The sequence below is a fragment of the Canis lupus genome, chromosome 1 (assembly GCF_011100685.1).
Source record: "Canis lupus familiaris isolate Mischka breed German Shepherd chromosome 1, alternate assembly UU_Cfam_GSD_1.0, whole genome shotgun sequence".
Classification (NCBI taxonomy): Eukaryota; Metazoa; Chordata; class Mammalia; order Carnivora; family Canidae; genus Canis; species Canis lupus.
Window position 1 is genome coordinate 88,534,398 of NC_049222.1, and position 23,736 is coordinate 88,558,133.

The 23,736-nt window shown below is 39.9% G+C and overlaps 1 protein-coding gene and 1 long non-coding RNA gene across 9 annotated transcripts in view; one reads left to right on the forward strand and one right to left on the reverse strand.

The window, feature by feature from the left end:
- Positions 1–23,736, forward strand: part of APBA1 (amyloid beta precursor protein binding family A member 1) — a 197,023-nt gene that overhangs the window by 73,605 nt on the left and 99,682 nt on the right. The window lies entirely within an intron of this gene.
- LOC106559460 overlaps positions 11,221–23,736 on the reverse strand; it is a 28,538-nt gene continuing 16,022 nt past the window's right edge. Inside the window, exons 1-5 of one of the 6 annotated variants that reach the window (XR_005354205.1) lie at positions 21,343–21,819; positions 17,394–17,573; positions 14,173–14,291; positions 12,755–12,892; positions 11,307–11,556 (exon numbers count right to left, since the gene is read on the reverse strand). This is a non-coding gene — a long non-coding RNA (uncharacterized LOC106559460). Of the gene's footprint in view, positions 12,558–12,754; positions 12,893–14,015; positions 14,292–17,393; positions 17,574–21,342; positions 21,820–23,736 lie in introns of those variants that run through there. The other 5 variants (XR_005354202.1, XR_005354201.1, XR_005354200.1 and 2 more) reach the window with 5 other exon arrangements.

The following is a 23,736-nucleotide window of genomic DNA, read 5'->3' on the forward strand; positions in this document are numbered from 1 at the left end:
GCGGCAGGTTTGATAAGACACTTAAGAAAACTGGCTTAAAAGTGAGACTCCTGCATCTGGTCCTTCCTTACTTTCTTCCCTTACTGGTTGTGTAACCTTGGCTAAACTGATTTCTCAGAACCTTACAGTTGCAGCAGTAACAAGGAGCTAATACCAGCCTCCCCTTCTTGTGAGGACAAAAAGTGATTTCACTGTTAGGTAGATGAGCATAAAATATAGCCCCTGTTTATACTCCATTTGAGGAATTATATTGGCAAAATAGGAATGAAACAAAAATACGGATATGCCTCCTACAGTCAGAGTCATCATAAAGCAAATTGGATATAGACCCCATCAACTGGGGATCATTTTGCCCATCACATGTCCTCTGTCATTGATGGTCCAGACTTGCTCAGAAATTAGGACCATCCCTAGAAAAACCACTTCTCCAAGAAAAGCACTGATTCAAGGGCCCAGTGGTGCTTTTCAGGTGCCTTTGCATGTTAGCACCGTCATGTGTAAGCTTATGCTCTGCTGACATTAGTCCCCATGTGGTGGGTGGAGGGGAAGCCCTCAGTGTCAAGCTGCATGTTAACAAACACTGAATTTTCTTGGTGATGCTTGGGATTTTTTTTTTTTTTAGCTGTACCTTTTAAAATTTTTTATTTATTTATTTTAGAGACAGAAAGTGAAAACATGAGCAGGGGGAAGGGCAGCGGGAGAGGGAGGGAGAGAATCTCAAGCAGACTCCCTGCCGAGCACAGAGCCTGATGTAGGGCTCAATCCCATGACCCTGAGATCATGAGCTGAGCCAAAAGCAAGAATCAGACACTTAACCAACTGAGCCACCCAGGTGCTCCCCTGGCTGTACCTTTTTATCTACAAAAATCTCATTGAAATGTCTGTAGGAACTAGGACTTGGCTATTTCTGGAACTCTGTTCCCTAATCCTCTTTTGCCCATTGAAAGAATGGCTTTCTATAAAGCAGTTTTCATACCCCCAGTTTTCTCATTGATTCATTGATACATCAATTCATCCATCCCTTTTTCTTTCCTTGCTTCCTTCCATCCATGCAGTCAACAAATATTTAGTGTCTAGTATGTGCTAACATGGTGCTGGGTGCTGAGTACATGTTTATACACAAGGACAGAATCTCTATTCTCATGGATCAGTATAATTCTTGTGAAGTTCTGATAAAATTGTATTTGTTGATGTACAGATATCCTCTCATAGCAGACAGAGTGCATTGCTAAGCTGGATTCTAAAGCCTGGACGGGGAAAGAACAGAGGAGATCCCAGTGGTGGCCAGTGGGGACAGCTCCCTTCTCTCATAAATCTACCATGTCTTCCTTGGCCTCCGTCCCACTTAATGATATCCCCGGTTATAGATTATTGATTTCTCAATCTTTGTAAAGTGTGAATAGTAAAATTATTTCATTTGTGATTTTTTTAATTTAAAGCATATAAACTAAGTACAATTGATATGCTTACTCTCAACCAGATCATTACCTCACAGCCCCTTTTATCCTGAAATTCTGGGCAAGATTTATTTATTTATTCATTCATTCATTCATTCATTCATTCATGGGGGGGACTAAATATTTTATTTATTCATGAGAGACACACAGAGAGAGAGCAGCAGAGATACAGGCAGAAGGAGAAGCAGGCTCCGTGCAGGGAGCCTGATGTGGCACTCGATCCTGGGTCTCCAGGATCACACCCTGGGCTGCAGGCGGCGCTAAACCGCTGCGCCACCAGGGCTGCCCCTGGGCAAAATTTAGAGAAAGGAGAAATCAATAAAGGTGAGAAGACTCAGAGAACTCAGACAAGGGATGGTCTGTGAATTCAAGCTTCAAAAGATGATTTTAAAAATCTTGACCTTAGATGCCCTGGGCTTCTATACATAACCAGCACATATTCACAAAGAAAACCCCCTGTGGCCACGTGCACTCTGGCTTGAAGCCACAGGGTCTCAGGACCTAAGAAAAGCTGTAGTGGTTGGATTCTGTGTTCCCAGTGTACAGGGCCGGTTCCTTGCTTCTCATGCTGTGTTGGCCCTTGCCAGGGGCTCCCCTGACACTGCAGCTGGGATGCTCCAATTTTGCTTGGTTGATTTAATTTCTCACTCTGGAGGAAGAAAGTGCAATCAATGTTTTCTAATTTGCCTCTAGACTCCTTTAACAGTTACCTTCAGACAGCAAATCTGAGGCACTTTATATCAGCTAAGAGGCACAGAAAAGAGTCCTTTGCAGAGTCACGTGGGACAAAAGGATTTCTCATGCTGGGCCAGTTCTGGTGATTGCTACCATGTTGGGGGTGTCATGGTGGAGAAGCCCAGAGATGTGGTGTTCCAACTGTGTGACCTCGGACAGCTCACTGGATTTTATTTTTCTCATCTGAAATATGAAGAGCTTAAAGTCTCCTCTACTGTTGTTAGCTAGATAATTTTAAGTGGCTAACGGATGAGCATTCTTTATTTACTAATCAGATATTTTCATGGTCTATTCTATTTATGTGAAGTGATACTAGGTTTTCATAATAATGATAATTGTTTCTTTCATTTTATTTGAGTGACATTTTTCTCATGCGGTTTCTTCACTCACAAGCCAAATATGACTCCTTGGCCACCTCATCCCCATGGTACTGAATTGTAAATGCCCCCATCTCCTTTCCAAAGCCTTCTCCCTTGGTCTTTCATTTTGTGACAATCTTAAGGGAAATTCTTCACGTTGTATGTGGGCTGTGCTGGAGTGTGCCATCATGGATAACCACTTGGGTGTTGTAATGTGGGGGTTGGTCCAGCCCAGGGCTTCCCATCCTTCACTCATGCCACATTCATAGCTGTTGCCATGACTGTGGGCCATAATCTACTAATAATCATTTGATATTTTCTTCAGATCAACTGGGTTTATTTTTCATTCAAATAAAATTATTTGTGAAATTTTTATGAATATTTTTCAGTTACCTAAAATAAGAGTAAAACCAGCACATCAAATACAAAGAATTAATCATGACCTTTTACACTGTTTAACCTTTAATTCCCTAGGACCTCAGAGGATCTCTTTTGTCAGAGTTTCAATAAGAGATCAATATAGTCATTTGCTTTCCAGCAGGTTATCTATATACTAAGGCTTTTTAAATTTTTTGTTTCTTAGTCTGGGTCTAGTTTCCTGACCAAAATTGAAAGAAAGGAAAAATTTAAGGTTGGGGAGGCGATCTCTATATTACATTTTTGTAATGGTTTACAAACATTAACAAGCTCAGAACTTTTCTACAATTCAATAGCAGAAAGCAAACAGCCCAATTTAGAAAATGGCAAAGGATTTGAATAGACTTTATTTATTTATTTGTTATATTTTATTTATTTATTTGAATGAGAGAGAGTGTATACATGAGCAGGAGGTAGGGCAGAGGGAGAGGGAAAAGTAGACTCCTCGCTGAATGTGGAGCCCGAATCAGGGCTCCATCCCAGGACCCTTAGATCATGACCTGAGCCAAAGTCAGATGCTTAACTGATTGAGCCACCCACACAACCCCAACTCTTCTCACTTGTAAAAGAACTAACTTTAAAAAATTTGTATAGGAATAGACATTTTTTTAAAGAAGACATACAGTTTAGCCAACAAGTACATGAAATGGCACTCAACACCATTTTGAGTGACTGGTCATCAGGGAAATACAACTCAAAATCATAGTGAGATTTCACCTCACACTTGTTAGAAGGGCTATTATTTAAAAGAGAGATAAAGATAGATTAAGTGCTGGCAAGGATATGGAGAAGAGGGAACCCTTGCGTACTGTTGGTGAATGTAAATTGGTGAAGCCATGGTAGAAAACAGTGTGGACGTTCCTCAAAAAATTAAAAGCAGAACTACTGTATTATCCAGCAACCACCCTTCTGGGTATATATCTAAAGGAAATGAAATTGTTATCTTGAAGAGATATCTGCACCCCCATATTCATTCTGGAATTATTCACCATAACCAAGATGTGAAAACAATCTAAGTGTCCATTGATGAATGAATGGATCAAAAAACTATGTGTATATTTACAATGTGTATATATATAGTGAGCACACACATAGTGGAATATTATTCAGCCATGAAAAAGAAGGAAGTCCTGCCATTTGTGACAACATGGATGGACCTAGAAGACATTATGCTAAGTGAAGTAAGTCAGATAAATACTGTATGATCTCATTTAAAAGTGAGATTTTTTTTAAAAAGTTGAACCCATATAAATAGAGAGTAGAATGATGGTTGCTAGAGGCTGAGGAGTGGGGAAAATGGGGAGATACTGGTCAAAGGGTAAAAACTTTTAAGTTCCAGAGATCTAATGTACAGTGTGGTGACTATAGTTAGCAATACTGGGTTGTATACTGAAAGTTGCTATGGGAGTGGAGTTCTAATGTCCTCATAACAAGAAGAATGTGTACTTAGGTGATGGACGTGTTAACTAACCTTATTGTGGCAAACATTTACTACTATGTGTGTGTATCAATCCCACTGTACACCTTAAAATGTTATATGTCAAGAACAAATAGATTATACATAGAACATGTAACAAAGTACTATGTAACTGCTAAAATCGCATTTTTGAAGATGAATGACATGGAAAAAAAAAACATTCAGGCAGCCACCATCTTGAGTCTCTGCTGTGTGTCAAACCCTGTGCTTAATGCTTCAGATGGAAATGACAGCTCTGACCCGAGGAGCTTTCAGTGTAGTGGAAGAGAGAAGTAAATAGGCAAACATGATGCGGCAAATACTCAGAAGAAGGTACTTACCATGGGCGCTGGGACTCCTTCCCAAGGAGGGGCAGCTAACCCAGATAAGGGGGTTCAGAAGGATCACAAGAGCATAGGCACTTGACCCAAGTGGGCAGGAGTTGGCCCTAGTGAAGACCAAGTGAAGGGGCTTTCTAGAATGAGCAATACACAGAAAAGTAGTGGAAGCTGAGGGTAGTATTTAGGCAGCTTATAAAAATTCATTCCAGCTGGAGATTCAGGTGGCTGGAGAAGGGGTGAGGGTGAGAGAGATGGTACAAAGAGCATATCTCCCAGTGTCCAGTATCCAGGATCTCTGTTTCTCTTGTCACATTTTGTGACATGCCACGGCCATGCTAGGAAGCAGCAGGACAGGCTTCTGATCAGAAATGGCCAACGCCAGTGCCTGTGCTCTGAGCTCTGCCCTGACTCATTGATCATCCATGCCTCATTTTCTACATAAAACAGCTTGGATATGGAACCAGGCAGAAATTTAGAGCATGAGTTAAAATAGCCTAAAGTGAGAAAAAGCTCCCATACCCCCCACAAAAGAGAATTAAGTAAAAAAGTTATGTCCATCCAATGGCATCTTGTGCAAGCATTAAAGTGACAGTTATTGACATGAGAAGCATGGGAAAATTTTAATGTAATATTTGGAACTTTTTTCCAATGTAAAATGCTAAATTTCCATTGCAGAAACTTTGAAAATTTCAGAAAAACAATTTTAAAAAATAATCCTACCATCCAAAAATAACCACCATTAATATTTTTGTGTACTTCTTTCTGTGTGGGGCTATATATATGTGTGTGTGTGTGTGTGTGTGTGTGTGTGTGTATACACACAAAAATTAAGCTTGTAAATTATATAGTTTTGTATTTTGTATTTATTAATTGACACTATGCTAAGCATTTTTCCTGGGTGGCTCAGTCAGTTAAGTGTCTGACTTTGGCTCAGGTCATGATCCCAGGGTCCTAGATTCAAGTCACACATCGGACTCCCTGCTCAGTAGGAAGTCTGCTTCTCCCCCTGTCTCTACCCCTCCCCCCACTCATGTGCTCTCTGTGTCTCTCAAATACATAAATCAATTAAATATTTTTATAAATAAATAAATAAATAAAAGCATTTTCCCATGCATGCCATTAAGTATTCTCAGAAAACATACATTTTAATGCTGGTACAATCCATTTTACAGACAAATAATTACCTAAATTAATAAAAGATAAGAACACAAAGTTGAATGGACTTTGATTATAGCTATGTAAAATTGCATAAGAGACAGATTAATAATGCTAGGGTCATGGGCAATTTTTCTCTAATGTGGTTACTTTCATGACGTCACTTTGTAAAAAATCTTCAACCCGTGGCGTAAGTTCACTCAACAATAAAATTTTTTTTATCATTTTCCAACTGACAGAATTACCAGTGAATGATAAAAATTGTGCTTCAGTTTGACATCCACTCCTGCGTCTGGGTTTGGAGGAAATACCCAGTGACCAAGAAGGAGGGAAATCCAGCGGTGTGTGGTGCCAGCAGATGGCCTCTGATAGCACCCACCACCCCACTCCCACTTGAGAGTTGGAGAATTGCTTTGTCAATGTAAAAAGTAATAAAGACCAGGAGGGACTTGTTTTATGAGGCTGATGTTGTTTCATGTTGATTTATTAACTCTAATTTTTTTTCTTTAGATCATAGTCACAAGCCAAGAGGGAAAATTGAGATTCTAATCAGAGGCTTTGGTGATTCATGCCTCAGAAAGTGGAGTGTCATTTATTTTTTTAAAAAAGATTTTATTTATTTATTCATGAGAGACACACAGAGAGAGGCAGAGATACAGGCAGAGGGAGAAGCAGGCTCCCTGTGGGGAGCCTGATGTGGGATTCGATCCCAGAACCCCAGGATCACACTCTGAGCTGAAGGCAGACACTCAACCACTGAGCCACTCCACTGTCCCAAGTAGAGTGTCATTTAATTTATAATCTGCTCAGGTTTGTATGTGGCACCTCCAACATGATATAGGGAGAGAAATACAGAAGCCAGCCTGTGCCAGCAAGGATTTAATTTGTTAATTGGCTGAGAGGTGATGGAGAAAGGTCAGGGGTCACTGCTCTATTAAAGCAGATCCAAAAGTTCCTTGAAAGAGCTCCAAAATTGGTTGGAAAGTAGTTTTTTTCCTACTCCAAACGAATTTACTTAGCCCTCTTTTAGGAAATGGTTCCGTCATAGATCTATTTGTAAAGAAAGCTCTAGATGTTAGGAAAACAGAGATGCTTAGAGGAAACTAAAATGTCTTCCAGAAGTCACTTTGCATCTGTAATAGGATAGATTATAAAATTACACTCTGTCTTAAAAATAATCCTATATGACGATGAGGACACTTTACTTGATACCATCAAAGCTGTATTAATTTGCCAGGCCCCAGCCCATAGTTTCAGCAACATCCCCCAGCCTGTCTCCTCCCCTCATAGCCATGCACTCAGCTCCAGAAACCCAGTGTGCCAAGCCCCCTGACCACGCAAGGCCGTTTGATACCTTAGGGTGTGGTCTTTGCACGGCCACACCCTTCCTCCAGCCCTGACACTACATCTGGAAAACATTCTTCCTCCTTTAAAACCCAAGAAGATAGCCCCCTTTCCAGGATACCTTCCTTTGACTGCCCTAAATAATGATTCTCTATTTCTCTGAGAGTTTTGAACATTGAGCTGTTGCTCTTGTAGCAAAACCCTGTCATTCATTCATCATGCATTTTCCCCTCCTGAGCCGCTGGAGCTCAGGGGCTGGGTCTCACCATTTCCTTAACCGCCTGGCACATAGTAGACACTCAGTACATTTATATGAAAGCAAGTGCTTCCATTTCATAACACAAGGTTCTCTTATTAAAGTGTGCAAAGGAGTGCAAAGGAGCCTTGAGTCCCAAAGCCTGAGTGGGCTCCCGTTCATCTGAACGACACCTGCACCGCCCCCTTCTTGCTAGAAGGAAAGGGGATGAGGTAAGGGCCTTCTCAAGCTTCTCAAAAAATGCTGATTAATACTCTCTGATTCTCCAGCTTAAAATACACTGAAACCTCTCCCTCTAGTCTAACCTACCCAGCAAGGGAACAGAAATTCACAATGTTATCCAGGTGAGGATTGCGTGCCTGGCAAGTTGATTTAAGTATTTCTGGAGCTTGGTTCAGGCTGCTCTTATCTGCCTAGGAAGAAAAAAGTCTCTAGTAGGTTTCTTGGCCATATTTGACTCAGTTTTATCCCAGAAGAAAACAGAATAATTGTGCTTTTTTCCTCAAGTTAAAACCTAGCGTTCACCTCTACAGCAGGGTTTTATTTATATGTTAAGTCTTACAGAGAAAGCTTTCTGTTTCTTCATCTTAGTAGAAAATTCATAGGGTCATCTCAATCACCCTCATAATGATAGAAATATATGTAAATATATATATAATATATATATATATATAATACATATATATATTAGGGTTTCTCAGTCTCAGCACTATTGACACTTTGGGCTGGCTAACTCTGTGTGCAAGGCTGTCCTGTGCATTGTCCAATGTTTAGTAACATCCCTGAACTCCATCCACCAGATGCCAGCCACACCCCAGCACACACTTGTAATCAAAAATGTCTCCAGATGAGACATTTATATAAGAGATATAATGGGGGAAGGGAGGACGACAAAATCATTCCTAGTTGAGAGCCACAGATACACACACACACACACACACACACACTAATATATAGAAATACGTGCATGTAATACTTTATTATAATCTCTCTCATATAGCCTTAATGCTTGGCATATTCTGCTTGGCTTGTATTTCTTATATGAAAATCACTTCTTTTAGAGATATTTCTCAGTTTAGAGGTGTTATGTGGTGTGGTGGGGAGGAGCGTATTAAACGACACCTTGGATCACCTGGGTGGCTCAGTGGTTGAACATCAGCTTTTGGCTCAGGTCATGATCCCGGAGTCCTGGGATCAAGTCCCACATCAGGCTCCCTTCAGAGAGCCTACGTCTCCCTCTGCCTATATCTCTGCCTCTGCCTCTCTTTCATGAATAAATAAAATCTTAAAAAAAAAAAAAAAGCCACACCTGAATGAAAAACCTAGTCTCCAAGGAAAGGTGACCAAGTTAACTTTCCTTTTCCAAGGGAAGATACCCCAGGATGTGAAATGGAAATACTACAGAATGTTTCATAGCTAAGTGCTACTTATAGTGAGGCAGTGGTTCAATATTTGTTCTTTTCAGTTTCCCATCTTTTGGATTCAGCATCCTTTTCTGTAGCTAGATTTGGGGATATGTCAGATTGGAGATGGGACCTTCCTGGAAAGTCTGGCCCATATCCACTGCCTCACAGATACCTCTAACTTGCTTAGCTAGAAGTAGTAGAGGTACAGTTCTTGTATTGCTTACTGCATGACAGACTCTGTGGGAAACCCCAGGCCCATGTTACTTCCTTTAGTCCTTTATCAATAATTCTGTAATGTAGGCATCTGTGAGGAAACAGAACATTGTACACACACAGCTGTTAAGTGGCAGAGCTCTCTTGACCATTATACTGTCTTACTTTCCAAAGTATTGGTGAACTGGCTTATCAAGAACCTCCTATGACTACAGTATGAACTATTTAGATGAATGACTTCTACATTTTTGATAGGATATCATCCACTGCAGGTTGAAAATGAGAGAGGCTAGAAGAGAGGAGAACAGGCTTAAAATTCTCTTAGAGGTGATCAGAAATATGGTTGGGGAAGGCCAGTCCTTTGCCTGCTGGCTACATGTGATATGATGCATACATTCCGGCTATGGTTTTATATTAATTAAGTGGAAGATGTAATTGGTTTTTTCCAATTTCAAATAACACATGAAAACTCTAAACTGCAGAGTGGCTAGATTATTTCTCCCCAAATTTAAGTTTTCAAATGAGTGATTCTCCCAAAGCCTAGGACCTCCTATGAGTTTCATTTTGTTTTTTTTCTCCCTTTGTGGAAGTGTTATCACAAGCTGACTCTGATCAGGAGCTTTGAGAAATGAGAACTTCCACTTAGGGCATGTGAGACATTCCCAGGGGATCCCAGTGACTCCCACTGCCTCCTGTTAGTGAAACACATTTCCTCCATCATCTTCCAGCTGGACAGCGGGGTTGCCCGCCCCATGGGTGGAGTAGCCTGGACATCTTGTTCTCTTACTTAGTGTAGTGGAGTACATATCTTTTGGCAAAAGATATGTCTTTTGTGGGGGAAGCAGGAGGATGGATTTTCTGATGAAGGTGAAGTCTGGAAAGGAGTGCAAGGCACAGCCAGGGCAGGCCAGCCCTTCCCAGGATTCTCGGCACAAGCCCCAGGGTCTCCATTAATTCTCCTGCCTCCTCCTAACTGAGGAAGACAGCTCTCTTCCTCAAGTGCTCAGGTGTGTGGGATGAAGAAGCTGAAGGTGGAGAGTCAGCAGTGGGGGTATCCCACACACAGGATGTCCAGGACCCTAGCATCATTTGAAAAAGCCCCACAGTTCATCTTGATTGGCCTATCTTCCAGGAATCTCTGCATTAGTCAGATAGACACAAGAGGATGTGGTCCAAACCTAAGGTTCAAAGTTAATGAGGAATGTAAAAAAGTCAAAGATGAACAGTTTGAATTAAGTGAATGACTACATGTTGGGTGTCCATGGGGCTGGCGGGAATTTCCTTAGCATTGGAGGCAGCTTTCATATGCCTGGCCTTCCCCTCTGTGAGTGCGATTTTCTCTGTGGAGAACACTCTTCTGTATCTGGCAGGTGTCTGCTCATCTTCCAAGAGCTCACTGCAGTATTGTTTCTTCCATGTAGAATGGCTCATGTCCCTCTGTGCTCTCCTGCTGTATGCAGTATCCAGTAAATATTTGGTGAATGAATGAATAATAATAATTCCACACTAGCACGTATGCTTTTTATTATTATTATAAATAATCATGGTAAAACAATTGAAACAGTACTGAAGTACATAATCCATTTGTTTGGGGGCCTTTATTCATTCATCGTTCACTCAGCAAATATTTCTCGCATACCTACTGAGTTACCAGACATTGTTCTGATAGCTGGGAATACAGGTAGAATGACAGGAACAGAGTTTCAGCCTTCTCAAACCTGACACTCACATAGAGCAAGGCAGACAGTAAATGAACAGCAAATATCTAACATCAGATGATAACACACCAAGAAGCAATATAAAGCAGGGCAGGAGGGATTCAAGCTAATGGATGAGGGAAGCCTGGCACTGTTTGAGCAGACAGCTGAGCAGGGGCTGGAAGAAGGTGGAGAGCCAGCAACAGGGATTTCGGGGAAGATGCTCCATGTAGAGGAAACAGCAGGTGCAAAGGCCCTGATGTGACAATGAGTGGGGTGTGTTCGAGAAACTTGGGGCACCTGGGTGGCTCAGTGGTTCAGTGTCTACTTTCAGCTCACAGTGTGATCCTGGAATCCTGGGATTGAGTCCCACATCAGGCTCCCCGCAGGGACCCTGCTTCTCCCTCTGCCTATGTCTCTGCCTCTCTCTGTGTCTCTCATGAATAAATAAATAAAATCTTTAAAAAAGAGAGAGAGGGAAAGAGAGAAATTAAAAGGACAGTGTAGGACATGAGATCAGATAGGTCGACAAGGGCAAAATCATGCAAAACTTGACTGGTGGTGAAAAGGATCTTGAATTTTATTCTGAGTGAGATGGGAAGCCATTGATCAGGAAAGTGTCAGGATCAGATTTCTGTACTGAGGAGTTGCTTTCAGAGCAATTTCTTCACCCTTCATTCAACTGGCATTCATCACTAGCATTTAGCACTGCCCTAGATCCTGAGGAGTGGCAGGTAAAAGACAAAGTTGGTCACTTTAAGAAGCATGTGGTGTGGTATGGAAACCACTATGCAATTGGATGATGACAGGGCACTGGGTTAGTGTGGTCAGGATGGTGGAGGGCTAAGGACCCAGGGCGAAGAGCCTTAGGACGAGGGCAGGGGAGGAGATTTTGCAGATGACAATTTGGTTAATGACCATCCTAACCTGTGCTATAAAAGCAGGAGTTTGTGTTGCTATGGGGATATGTAACAGGAAGACCTACCCTAGTGTGGGGGAGGAAGGGGGAGAACCTTGGTGGAAAGGATTTTTTTAGACTGAGTTCTGAAGGATGAGCAGTAGCTAATCAGGCTGAGAGGCAAGGTAGAGTCCTGATAAATGCCCAGCATAGGGGCAGGAGCATGATGAGAGAGGAAGCCGGATGGGTTAGTAGGGTCTGAGCACTCAGGCCTTGAAGCCACCACTGGGGTCATTACCTGGAGAACCATGGTGGGAAAAAAAATGTTAAAGAAAGGAGGGACATGATTAGAGTTACATTTCAGGAAGGCAGTCTGGCTGCCTATTGAGAATGTTCTGGAGGGAGGAGGACAGTAAGGTGCCAAGCTGTAGGCTAGATGAGAAAGAGTGTTGTGGGTATGGGGCAAACTGGAGGGTCTAAGCAGTGTAAGAGATGGAGCAGAACCTGGCAGTGGGTGCAGAGTTGTGGGGAGTTGGGGGGGAAGGACGGCAGATGAACAGCTGTGGAAATGGCAGGTGTCTGAACTGTTGAGCTAACTGATAAATTAGGGAGGAAGTACTGAGATGGTCAGTTGGTCTTTGGGCAGGTGAGACAGCTGTAGGGAGATATCCAGGAGGCATGCATGTTCTGGCCCAGAGCCCCATGGAGAAGCGTGAAGAAGGGAGAATTAATGTGCCCATAATTAAGGTCATGGGAATGGATGGGTTGCCGGGAGACAGTATGCAGAGAGAAATAACCGAGGAACATCCATATTTAAGACCACCTAAAAAAAAAAAATAAGACCACCTAAGGACGCCCATCAGATGTGTATTTAAATCTCAGACCTCTCGTGGTCTTAGGGCAGCATCAACCATGGGCACCGGAGATGCTGAGCACCAGTGTGCATTGTGAGGCACCCCTGCCAACAGGGGATCCTTATAATGGGAGCCTCCCAGATAATAAATGAGCTTAGGTCTCTACCTGACAAGTGCTTCCAATCACTTTCACATTTCATTTGTTTGGAGACTTCTGCGGGTGAATAGTCTTGTTTTCTGTTTCTTACTTCAGGATTAGAAGGAGTATTTTAGAATGTTTTCTTCTCTTGGCTTTATGCCCATGCTGTATGAGGAGCAACAAAGGAAGATGTGCCTTTTTTTTTCTTACAGACTTGAGCTACAGCCATTCCACTAAATTTATACTAGCAGCATTTCAAGGAGGAAAGGGCTGTGAGAAGAGTGGGGGAAGGTGGTCAAAGGGTACAAACTTCCAGTTATAAGATGGATAAGTTCTAGAGATGTAATGTATAGCATGGTGACAATAATTAACAATATTGTATATTTGAAAGTTAAGAGAGTAGATCTTAAAAGTGCTCACCCTCCCCCCACCACACACACACATATACACACAAGTTGTAACTTTGGGAGGTGATGGATGTGTTAACTAACTTTATGGTGGTAATCATTTCACAAGATAGACACATATTACATCAGTACACTGTATACCTTAAACTCATACAATATTAGGGGCACTTGGGTGGCTCAGTGGTTGAGTGTCTTCCTTTGGCTCAGGTTGTGGTCCTGGAGTCCTGGGATTGAGTCCTGCATCAGGATCCCCACTGCTTCTCCCTCTGCCTATGTCTCTGCCTCTCTCTGTATGTCTCTAATTAATAAATTAATTAAATATTTAAAAATTTAAAAAAAAGAATTGACTTCACTGGCCCTTCCTAATCCTGCAGAGGTCTGTATAAACTCACATGACAGTCCATGCAATGCCAGGCACACTACCCTATACTAAGTCCTCATGGAATCTTACTGTTATTATTGTTGTTTTGCTACTATTACTTTATTGTACTTGAATGTTTCTTTGCCCCTTCCAGACAGGGACTAAGTTAAGGATCTTGATTATTTTATATCCTTGGGACTAGCAGAGTCCTTGACACAGGGTAGAAATAAAGTCTTTTATATTGATTTCTAGTTGGCTGATTATATTAGTTATATTTTCCCAGTTGGAGTGTAAGCTTCTTAAAGACAGGAATGGTGTTGCCTGCTTCTTTACTTACCAAAATGCTAGCCCTGTTCTGAGCACATGGTAGTTACCTGCTTGTATTCATCTAAAAACTGGCAGATTGAAATCACTAGTTTTACCGTTGTCAGTTGGAAAAGAGCATAAAAATTATAACATTTCATGACCTCCTATCCCAGCAGCAGTAGCAGTGTCAAGCCCACCTCATTGAAATGCACACCTGTAAACTGTAAAAATTATGAGCCTTTTACACCTTGGAGACATTGCGGTCAAAACTGAAGACACACTCCTTGTTTTTAAATATTGCTCTTTGATCAGGGTATTAATATTCATAAAGCTCTTGAAAGGAGACTGTCATTAGGTATTAAAGCCATTACCGCTGTCACTGGGTTTCAAAGGGTTGCCACAGAGATGCAATTGCCCCTGTGCTTCCACTACTCTTCAGATTAACTGCATTCGGGTTTGAGTTCTATCGTTCGTTTGCAGACCTGTGCTCCTGAAACCAAGAGGTAGTGATTAGAAGTACAGAAGTCAGGAAAGAATGCTTAGAAGGAGTGTCGAATGCTTGGAATTCAGTTTAGGGAGGTGCATTTTCTGTGCACTTTATGAGGCTAATGTTACTGAGAATAGAACGCCGCCACCAGAAAACTGTCAACTTGCTGCCACATGAACGCTACCATACACACCTTATTGGGAATTGGTATTGAGGAGAGGCTACACTGTTTGTTTTCCAAGTGGGTAGTTTGTATTTTTTGACATTTGATCCCAGTGACTTTCACATTAACAAAAGTCAATGGGTGCTATAGAAAGAATCGTCTTTGGCAAAACTCAAGACTTCCTTTTCTCTCAAAACACCTTGGAGAAAGCTGTCCATAGGAGCTTCAGGAACCACAGAAGCCCAGTTGGTTCATTTAGAGGGATTTGGTTTCTGCAGAGTGATCTGCATCTTGATGGATTGTATGGACAGACAAGTCTAATATTTTTTTTAAATAAAAACCAAATAATCAGTAAACTTGGAATGATATGAGCCAATATATTCTCTGTTGATATGAGTTGATAAGGTGAGTTGTTTGGGTGCCTCATTTTGTAATCACATGACTCATAACTCAGATAGCCTTTTCTACTTTTGAATTTAAGAATTTTTAGAAGATTTTATTTATTTATTCGTGAGACACATACAGAGAGGGGCAGAGACATAGGCAGAGGAAGAAGCAGTCACCCTATGGGGAGCCCTATGGAGGACTCGATCCCAGGTCCCCAGGATCACTCCCTGAGCCAAAGGCAGATGCTCAACCACTGAGCCATCCAGGTGCCCCAGGAATGTTTTTTATTTCAGAAAATAGAATATAGACCTTAAATTGGATCTTGATGAAAATTCTTTTAATGCTGAAACAGCTTTTCACTTGTAATCATTTTAGAAGAGGCATTTTGACAGTATCTCCTTTGCTGGTGATAGTAGAGGAGAAATTTAATAGTAAAATCTTTTTAATTTCAAAGTCCATTTTGAGTGGATGGGGAAAACAAATCATTTTTAACTGAAAAAATGACAAGTTGGATAAATTTAAGCCTGCCATGTAACCACAAATACAGAGAACGTAATTCAGATTTTAATTATCTTGCCAAATTCGGGTGACTTTATGTGTATAGAATAAGATAGACTTGAGACTTGTGTATGTGTGGAAAGTGTTGTTAGTAAGCAGACTGGCTCAGACTATGGAACCTGCAGATGCTTAGAGCAAAGATTCACTGGAGGCTTTTAAGGACAATGAGGTGACTTTAAATTCTGTGCAAGACTTAGAAGACTGTTATTTCCAAAATAGCCGTGAAAGTTTTGTAAACCACACCTTTGGGAATTGACATTGATAATGAATTTTACAGTAATTGTTTTGTGTGATGATCAAGTCTACCAATACTGTTTTATCAGACTGCTTTTAACTTCATTATTTGTAACTCAATGTTTTAAAAAATCATTATAGTTTTAAGCCCAGAATTAAATTTTCTATTTAGACAAATCTAGTATATCCTCCTTGCAATGGACTAAAGACTCCCAATGTTTTGTTTGTTTTTTTTTTGGGTTGGCTTGGTTTAGTTTTTGTAGTCCTTAACTCGATCTTTAAAAGTTTTGACTAACAGCAGAAATTCAAAATAGAATCAACAAAATCTGGGATATTTTGAAAGTGTCGGTAATATTTACACTATAAAGTTTAATTTTCTTTCTCTCCCAGTACAAGACTTGATAAAAATTGCCTCTGAATTGCATTTAATGTTTGATTTGACCTTACAGTAGCAATCCAATTCCTTCTTAACGTACATGGAAATATTATTCGATCTACTTTGGAAGTACAAGCCAGTCCAAATGCTGGTTTTAAAAAAAATAATCAAAACACTAATTGAGATAATTATCACCTACCAAAAAAAAAATCTTAGAGGGGACATAATAGAAATGGATATCGTGCTAATCATAATCACCTTAAAAGATCCCCTGGACCCATAAATCATAAGTTGTAGGACTGGTAGATCCAACTAGATCCCAAAACCAGCTTTAGTCAAGACTCCAGCTGACTCTGGACTCCATAACATATGTAGATTCATTCATTATAGACTAGTAGTGAACTCTCCTTGATTATGTAGCATAATTAGTTCTCCACCTGAGGTTTCTGCTTACCCAAGTCCCAAGCATCCTTTTCTGAGGAAAGGGTACTTTCCTTCCTGTATAACAGTAACATCACTTTTATAGTCATGCTAAGATGTTCCCCAGAGCCATGCTATTCAAAGAGTGATCCTTAGACCCATCAATGAACTCTTTATAACCGATCTGCAGTGAATTAAAGGAGTTCACACTACAGTATAAACCAACCACATCACTAAACACACAATTCAGCTCATCTGTTGATCATAACAGCTTCCTTAATGAAGAAAGCAAGTGCATTGATTTATATTCTGGGGGAAGCAAAGTGCCAGTGTTCTCTGTCTTAATGTTCTCTTTCTGACTTGCACAGATTTTCTCTATACTTTGGAAAGTTCTGCTCAGAATGCATAAAATAAGAGAACATAGGATTTTTGTAGAGCACTATTTATAAAGAGCAACATGATATATTCCACATATACAGAGTTTATAGTATCACAGTTATTATTCAGTTTACTTCTTTTTCATGAAAGATACCTTTATGTTTCTGTGTTGCATGAACTTGTATATAAACTTGATTTCCTAGGGCACCTGGGTGGCTCAGTGGTTGAGTATCTGCCTTCAGCTCAGGTCATGATCCTGGGTCCTGGGATCAAGTCCTGCATGGAGCTCCCCACAGGAAGCCTTCTCCCTCTGCCTATGTCTCTGCCTTTCTCTGTGTCTCTCATGAATAAATAAAATCTTTTAAAAATAAATAAATAAACTTGATTCCTAGGCATATTAATAAATTTAATAATATCATTCTGCAATGTTTCTTATATTAATAGTTATTGATGAATCCTTACTACAGTGTTATGCCCAGTGCTTTGCATTCATTGGTATATCTTGTCCTCCCTATGACCCTCTGTGGTAAGAATTTTTATCATCTTCTTTTTAGAGTTAAGGAAACTGAGACTGAGATTAATAACCTACCTAGTACCAAACAGCTCATCAGTAGTTATAGCAGTGATTCAAAAGTAGGTCGGCTTTGCTCAGGGCCCTTGCTCTTAGCCATTCACAAGCCCCCAAGGGCCAGCCGGATAACTGACAAAAGAGTGAATGAGTTTCTGATTCTGGCAACATGGGGGGCAGAGTTCATATCATCTCCTTTAGCTACAAATAAGTAGAAAAGTTGGTTAAAGCACACTTTTTAAACATGTCCTAACAATTGAGATCAGAAGAAAGAAAAGAAAAAAGAAAAGAAAAGAAAAGAAAAGAAAAGAAAAGAAAAGAAAAGAAAAGATAAAGAGTCAGCAGGTGCAAGAAAGGAAGCAGGAGCTCCTAGGAGCCAGATGAGAAAGTTGCTGTTAGGGTCCTGGGATCGGGGTCTGGAAATAGACCCTTGTGTTAACTCCCATGTACGCAAGGACAGCAGATGTGACTGACCCGGTGCATGCAGGAAGCTAAAACTTAAACCCCATACAAGGCTGAGCTCCTCAAAGGTTAACCTTTTTTCAAGAGGGGACTTGAAAAATCCCATCTGCCAAGTTCATTCCACATCCTGGTGTGGGGTGTGGATCTACCCCAGCAATGCAGAAGTCTGGAGAGATTACCTATACCTGAAGAGTTATAAGCTGTCACCTTGATGAAGCGCTGTGACTTCTTTTCATTCTTTCAGCATTGCCAAAAACACTCTTGACATAACACATGGACATTTTAGAACACCAAAGATGAAAGGAACATTTTAAACATAACCAGAAGGGGGAAAAAATAAGTAACTGAGAAAGAGGACAAACTGCCATCAAAGGAAAGACAATTCAGCTGGCACCAACTTCTTTTTCAGCAACACTAAAGACTTAAAGACAGTGAATTGACATCTTCAAAAAGCTGGGAAAATAAGTACCAGTCTGGAATTCTATACCTGTAAACCATCATTTAATAGGGATAATGACATGGAATCCACAATGACAGGGAAAACCAGTGGTAAAAACGATAATCTCACAAATATTATGTTGAGTGAAAGAAGCCAGACACAAAAGAGTACCTACTCTATGATTCCATTTATATGAAATTCAAGAAATAGGCTAATTTAATCAGGAGAGAAATGTCTGCATAACAGGAGTGAGTACTGACAAAGAAGGGGCCAAGAGAGGCCTCTGGTATGATGAAAATATCCCAAATCTTGATCTGGGGAGTGTGAGCTTGAGTGTAGATGCAAAAATTCATTGAGCCTTTAAGACCTTTGCATGCATGCACATCACATACCTCACTTTATGTATTTTGACTCCACCCCTCCAAAAAGAAACATATTTTTTTAAGTGAGAAGGCATAATAAATATTTTTTAAGGTTGCTTTTATAAATGCTCGCTAAAGAATTGCTAAAGATTTATTTCTTGTAAGAATAAGATAGAACCCGGAGGATCAGAGTGGGTTGTAATAATGAACAGTGACAAAAGAAAGTGGTAAATAAGAGGTTTCATTTAAACAAACATTGATTAAGAACAATAATAAGGTCTTTGGGATGTGAGGGTTAAACCCAAGATGGAATTAAAACACTAGGTAACAACCAGTGTATATGATAGATGGTAATTGGAGTGAAAGTATGCTAAGATCCTTCTGTCTTTCTGCAGGAGGATAGAAATGTTGATGAACTTTGACTCAATGTTTAAAATTTAAGGTAGTCACAAAAACAGTAGCAACAGAATACCTGTCATATTGATTGATTGTAAAATAAGAATTAAGAGCTTTAATAAGAATTAAAATTCACTCTAATGGTAAGAGGGAAAAGGAGAAAAACAGAAGCAAAGAACAAATAATGGAAGCAATAGGTCTAAGTATATTAACAATTATAATATAAATGTAACTTCTTAACAGATATAACTTTTAACATATTAGAAGACAGATTCTAACATAGTATTTGTATGACTGACTCCCAAACCAAATGACATAATGCCAAAGAGAGAAAATGATAAACCAGAAAGATATTTTTTTAAAATAAGAGCTGATATAAGTACATAAATATCATGCAAAACAGACTCTAAGGCACATTTTTTTGCAGTAATTCATCCAAAAGATATAAAAATCCTGAGCCTGAACCCTCCAAGTAAATAAAGCAAAATTTGATAGAATGACAAGGAGAAAACAAATTCCTACTTATAATGGGGGTTTTAAACACACATTCCTCAGAATTTACCTTAAACGGGCAAATAATGACTAAAGATGTGGAAAAGTTGAACAGCATTATTAATGAACTTGATCCTTTGAACATAGAAAGACCCCTGCCGCAGCCGTTTGGCAATATACATTCCAGGCACAACATACATCGTTTACAAAGTTAAACATGCATCAAGCCACAAAAGAAGTATCCGTAAAGAGTAAATCAGACAAGGTCTAGGACAACTGGGAGCATCTAGGCTTGCAGCAAGCAGCAGAGAATATGCCTTCTAAAGGCAAAGCCAATAATAAAACAAAAATACTCTGCAGTGGATAGCCTCCGATTTGAAATTTCTAAGTGACTGCACTTCTGTGAAATTATCTAAGCCCATCCAACATCTGCTTCTGCCTTTCTGTCTTCTTCCTTGCTCTCTGATCTTGAGACAACTCAGCTGTATTCAAAGAAGAGAAAGGTGTGGCCAGTGGATAGGACCTCTCCCCCCCAATCCCATCAGTTGTCTTTGGAGTTATAAACACTTCTGATATGAGGTGACAGGACATCAGAAGGGGGGAGGGGGTGTGTGGAGAGGAAGGGCCACTGTCTTAAATTAGGTTTAAGGATTCTGTAATGAATTGGGTGTTACTCATTGGTTGCCACTCTCTGGTCCCCTGAATTTCATCCCTAGGAGAGGTTGTATGGAATCTTTCTCTTGAAGATGTTGAAGAATTGGTCAAATAACTTTCTTCCTGGATACAGTTAAGGCTTTATGTGTTGAACACATTCAATAGGCACCTATTTTCATGGTGGGAAGAACAATGTGAACCTGAGAATACATGGACATTGATTCTCTTTGTCAATTTGGCAAACACAGGATTTACCAGCCACACTGTAGGACTTCACTTAGACATCTAATTGTCTCACCTTCTGTTTCCATGGTTTGCAAATAACATTTTTTCAGCATCATGGTGATAATATACTAGATTTGGTGTGTGTCTTCCTAATTTGTTAATCTAGAACATTTTTAATCCTTTATAAATGATCTTGGCAGCCTCTCATTTTGTTAGATTTTAGTAGCTCTCCTATATCTTTTGTTGACCTGGAAATTCTACAGACAGCTCCACTTTTAGGCTGATGAAATGCAGTGATCCCTGAAACTATCTGTGCAGTGTCCCACCGGAGACCTCCTTCAAGCTTGAAATGATTCCATTTATTACCATGAATCCCTGCCCTTGAGAACATTGTAGCTGAATGTTTGCTAATTTCCTTCTCTGCTCGGCCTTCCCACACTGGGTATCAGTCTATCTCCTAAAATCTTTCACTTTTTTTTAAGTGAAGGAATTGATCACTAAATTCTGTATCTCATGGGTGTTTTTGGTTGATAAAAGAACACATTACAGTTAATTTTACAGTGTAATTGAAAAACTAAAGTAGTTATTGAGGATGGGCATTTTCCCTACCTCTAAGGAATAAATATTGCTCGGATTTGTATTTTTTTTTTTTTGAAAGTGCTAGCTTTTGGGGCACCTGGGTGACTCAGTGATTGAGTGTCTGCCTTCGGCTCAGGGCATGAACCCCGGATCCTGAGATCAAGTCCTGCATCACGCTCCCCACAGGGAGCCTGCTTCTCCCTCTGCCTATGTCTCTGCCTCTCTCTCTGTGCCCCTTTTGAATAAATAAATATTTTTTTTAAAAAAGAAAGAGTGGGGGAGGAAAAAAGAAAGTAAGTACTAGCTCTTGGTCCCTTTGCAAAGAGTAATAAACCGCAACTGTGCCTGGTTACACGCTCACCCTGGGTATCAGAATTCTTGCCACAGTGGAAGTTGTCATTGGCTGCATTTGCATCAGATGTGACAGGCTGCCCAGCATAGTTGTGCCTACAAGCTTCCCATCTTGGTGTTCACATCCAGCATGTCTCTGGTTTCCCGTATCGACCCCAAAGATTTCAGTCTTTAGTGTGTGGACTCAATAAAGATGTAAAATGCATTGGTTTGTTATTACTGAACAAAGAAAACCTGGTTTTGTGCAGATCCAGATATACTTAAACTGATTCAATATTTGCCTCTCAATATAAAGTGGGAGGACATGTCAATGTGATAGAGACAGATTTCTCTGAATTATATCTTTGTCCACTGCTTTAAAGACTCCTATGAAAAAAAAATAAAATAAAAAATAAAGATTCCTATGAAAGACTTCATTCACTGCATGTGAGTTTCTATTTGGAGAATTATCTAATTGCTTTTCTGATTTAGGCTCAAGTAGCAATTCATGTTGAGCTATAAATATGAACGTGATTTGGTTTGGGTTTTTTGTTTTTTGTTTGGGGTTTTTTTGTTTTTGTTTTTTGTTTGGTTTTGTGTTTTTGTTTTTTGTTTGGTTTTGGTTTTTTTGTTTGTTTTTTGTTTTTGTTTTTGTTTTTGTTTTTTTTTATGCTTTTCTACTTAACTGCTTCCTTATTTTGGGCTCCTCATTTAGGATTAGATTAAAACAAACAGGCACCTGAATAATCAGATTGGATAGTTAAATGGACAGTAGCCTCATTAAATAGTTTATATAATTTGTATGAATCACACTAAGGCCACAATAGATAAGTGAGCAGAGGACATGAACAATTCACTAAAGAAAAAATCCAGATGGCCAGTAGGCATTTAAAAAACTGTTCAACTCACTAGTAATTATAGGAATGTCAAAACAACCATGAAGCCTCATTTCTCATCTTTGAAATTCGACTAGAGTAAGTTACTTAAGCTATTTCTAAACATTTCTCTTATAAAAAAGGCATCAAAGACTTTAACATTACCGTGTTGAATTGATAAATTTCTATATATATGCCCAAGATGTTTACTAAATTGTTGAGCTAACTATACTCCCAAATAGGCCAGTGTATAAAGATTCCTGTCTCTCTGCACTGTCGTGTCCTCTGAGATGATCCATTTTTAAAATGCTGCCAAATAAACAAATTACTGTATGATATAATACTTTCATTATCAAATGTATATTTTTGAAGATTTTCTAGAATTCAGAAGAGACACTTATGAAAAGGTCAAATGACATTTGGGGCAGCCCCAGCCTCTACACTTCACATAGTCAAACAGCGTCTAAGGGAGAATGAAGGGTGTATGATATCCAGCACCTGCTCATCACCAGGGTGGTTATCCACTCCCTTTATCCCACTTAATATAACCTAAGGAGTGTTTAAAATTCAAATGAAATATCCTATAGTATAGCGCCTTTCCTCCCATACATTGGAAAATGATTGTGCAAACATCAAAACTTGTTGCTGTGGTTAAATTATCCACAACTGTTTGGAAGAACAGTCCTGGATTGTCTCCAAGCAAAATGAACTTCTGATGGTGAAATGTTCTTGTCTGCCATGCCTCATCTCACTTTGTTTTGCACGCTTAACATTATGGGGAAGTCGTCTTCACAGGGCACACGTAAAACAGCCATTATTCTCAGCACTCTCGGCTTACTATCTTCTGTTTGTGTCTGTGGCGGCTCTTAAGGAACTGTGTTGTGAAGAGAGTCGATCTTTCTGTAGGTGGCCTTACTCCTGAATCAAAATGAACAGAGAAAGCTCTCACAGGAAGACGTATCTTTGGAATATGAGATATCTCCTTGTGTGTTTTTTAACCTAAAAATATCTGCCATTCTTTGCTATTTTTAAAGGGTGCACCTTATTTGAGAGGCAGTACCAGAATCTCACAATCAAAATAATTTTATTTTCAAGGTAGAAGAAAATTAGAAATGATGAGATGTTTTGACTGGTGTGGCACTGAAGCAGTGATGATAGCTGTTCTTATAAGCACATCAGATAGAAGTCTTTGACATATAATATTTAAGCCCCTTACAAGTGCTGGGAAGCTTGGGAAGCTTACAACTGGTAGAAGCTTGGGAGCCTATTTTTTTTAACATTTTATTTATTTTAAGTAATATCTACAACTAACATGGGGCTCAAACTCACAACTCCAAGATCAAGAGTTGCATGGTCTACCAACTGAGTCAGCCAGGCATCCCAGGGGCCAATTCTTTCGGCACAAAGATATTAGAGGCTTAAATTCCTCCTCATTAGAACCATGGGTAGATTGCAAGTGAGCCAGTTGTATCCATATCTAACTTCAATAAGTATGAAATTTATGGTGCCCACTAATTTTATAAAAATGTCTTAGTGTAAAGAGAATGGGT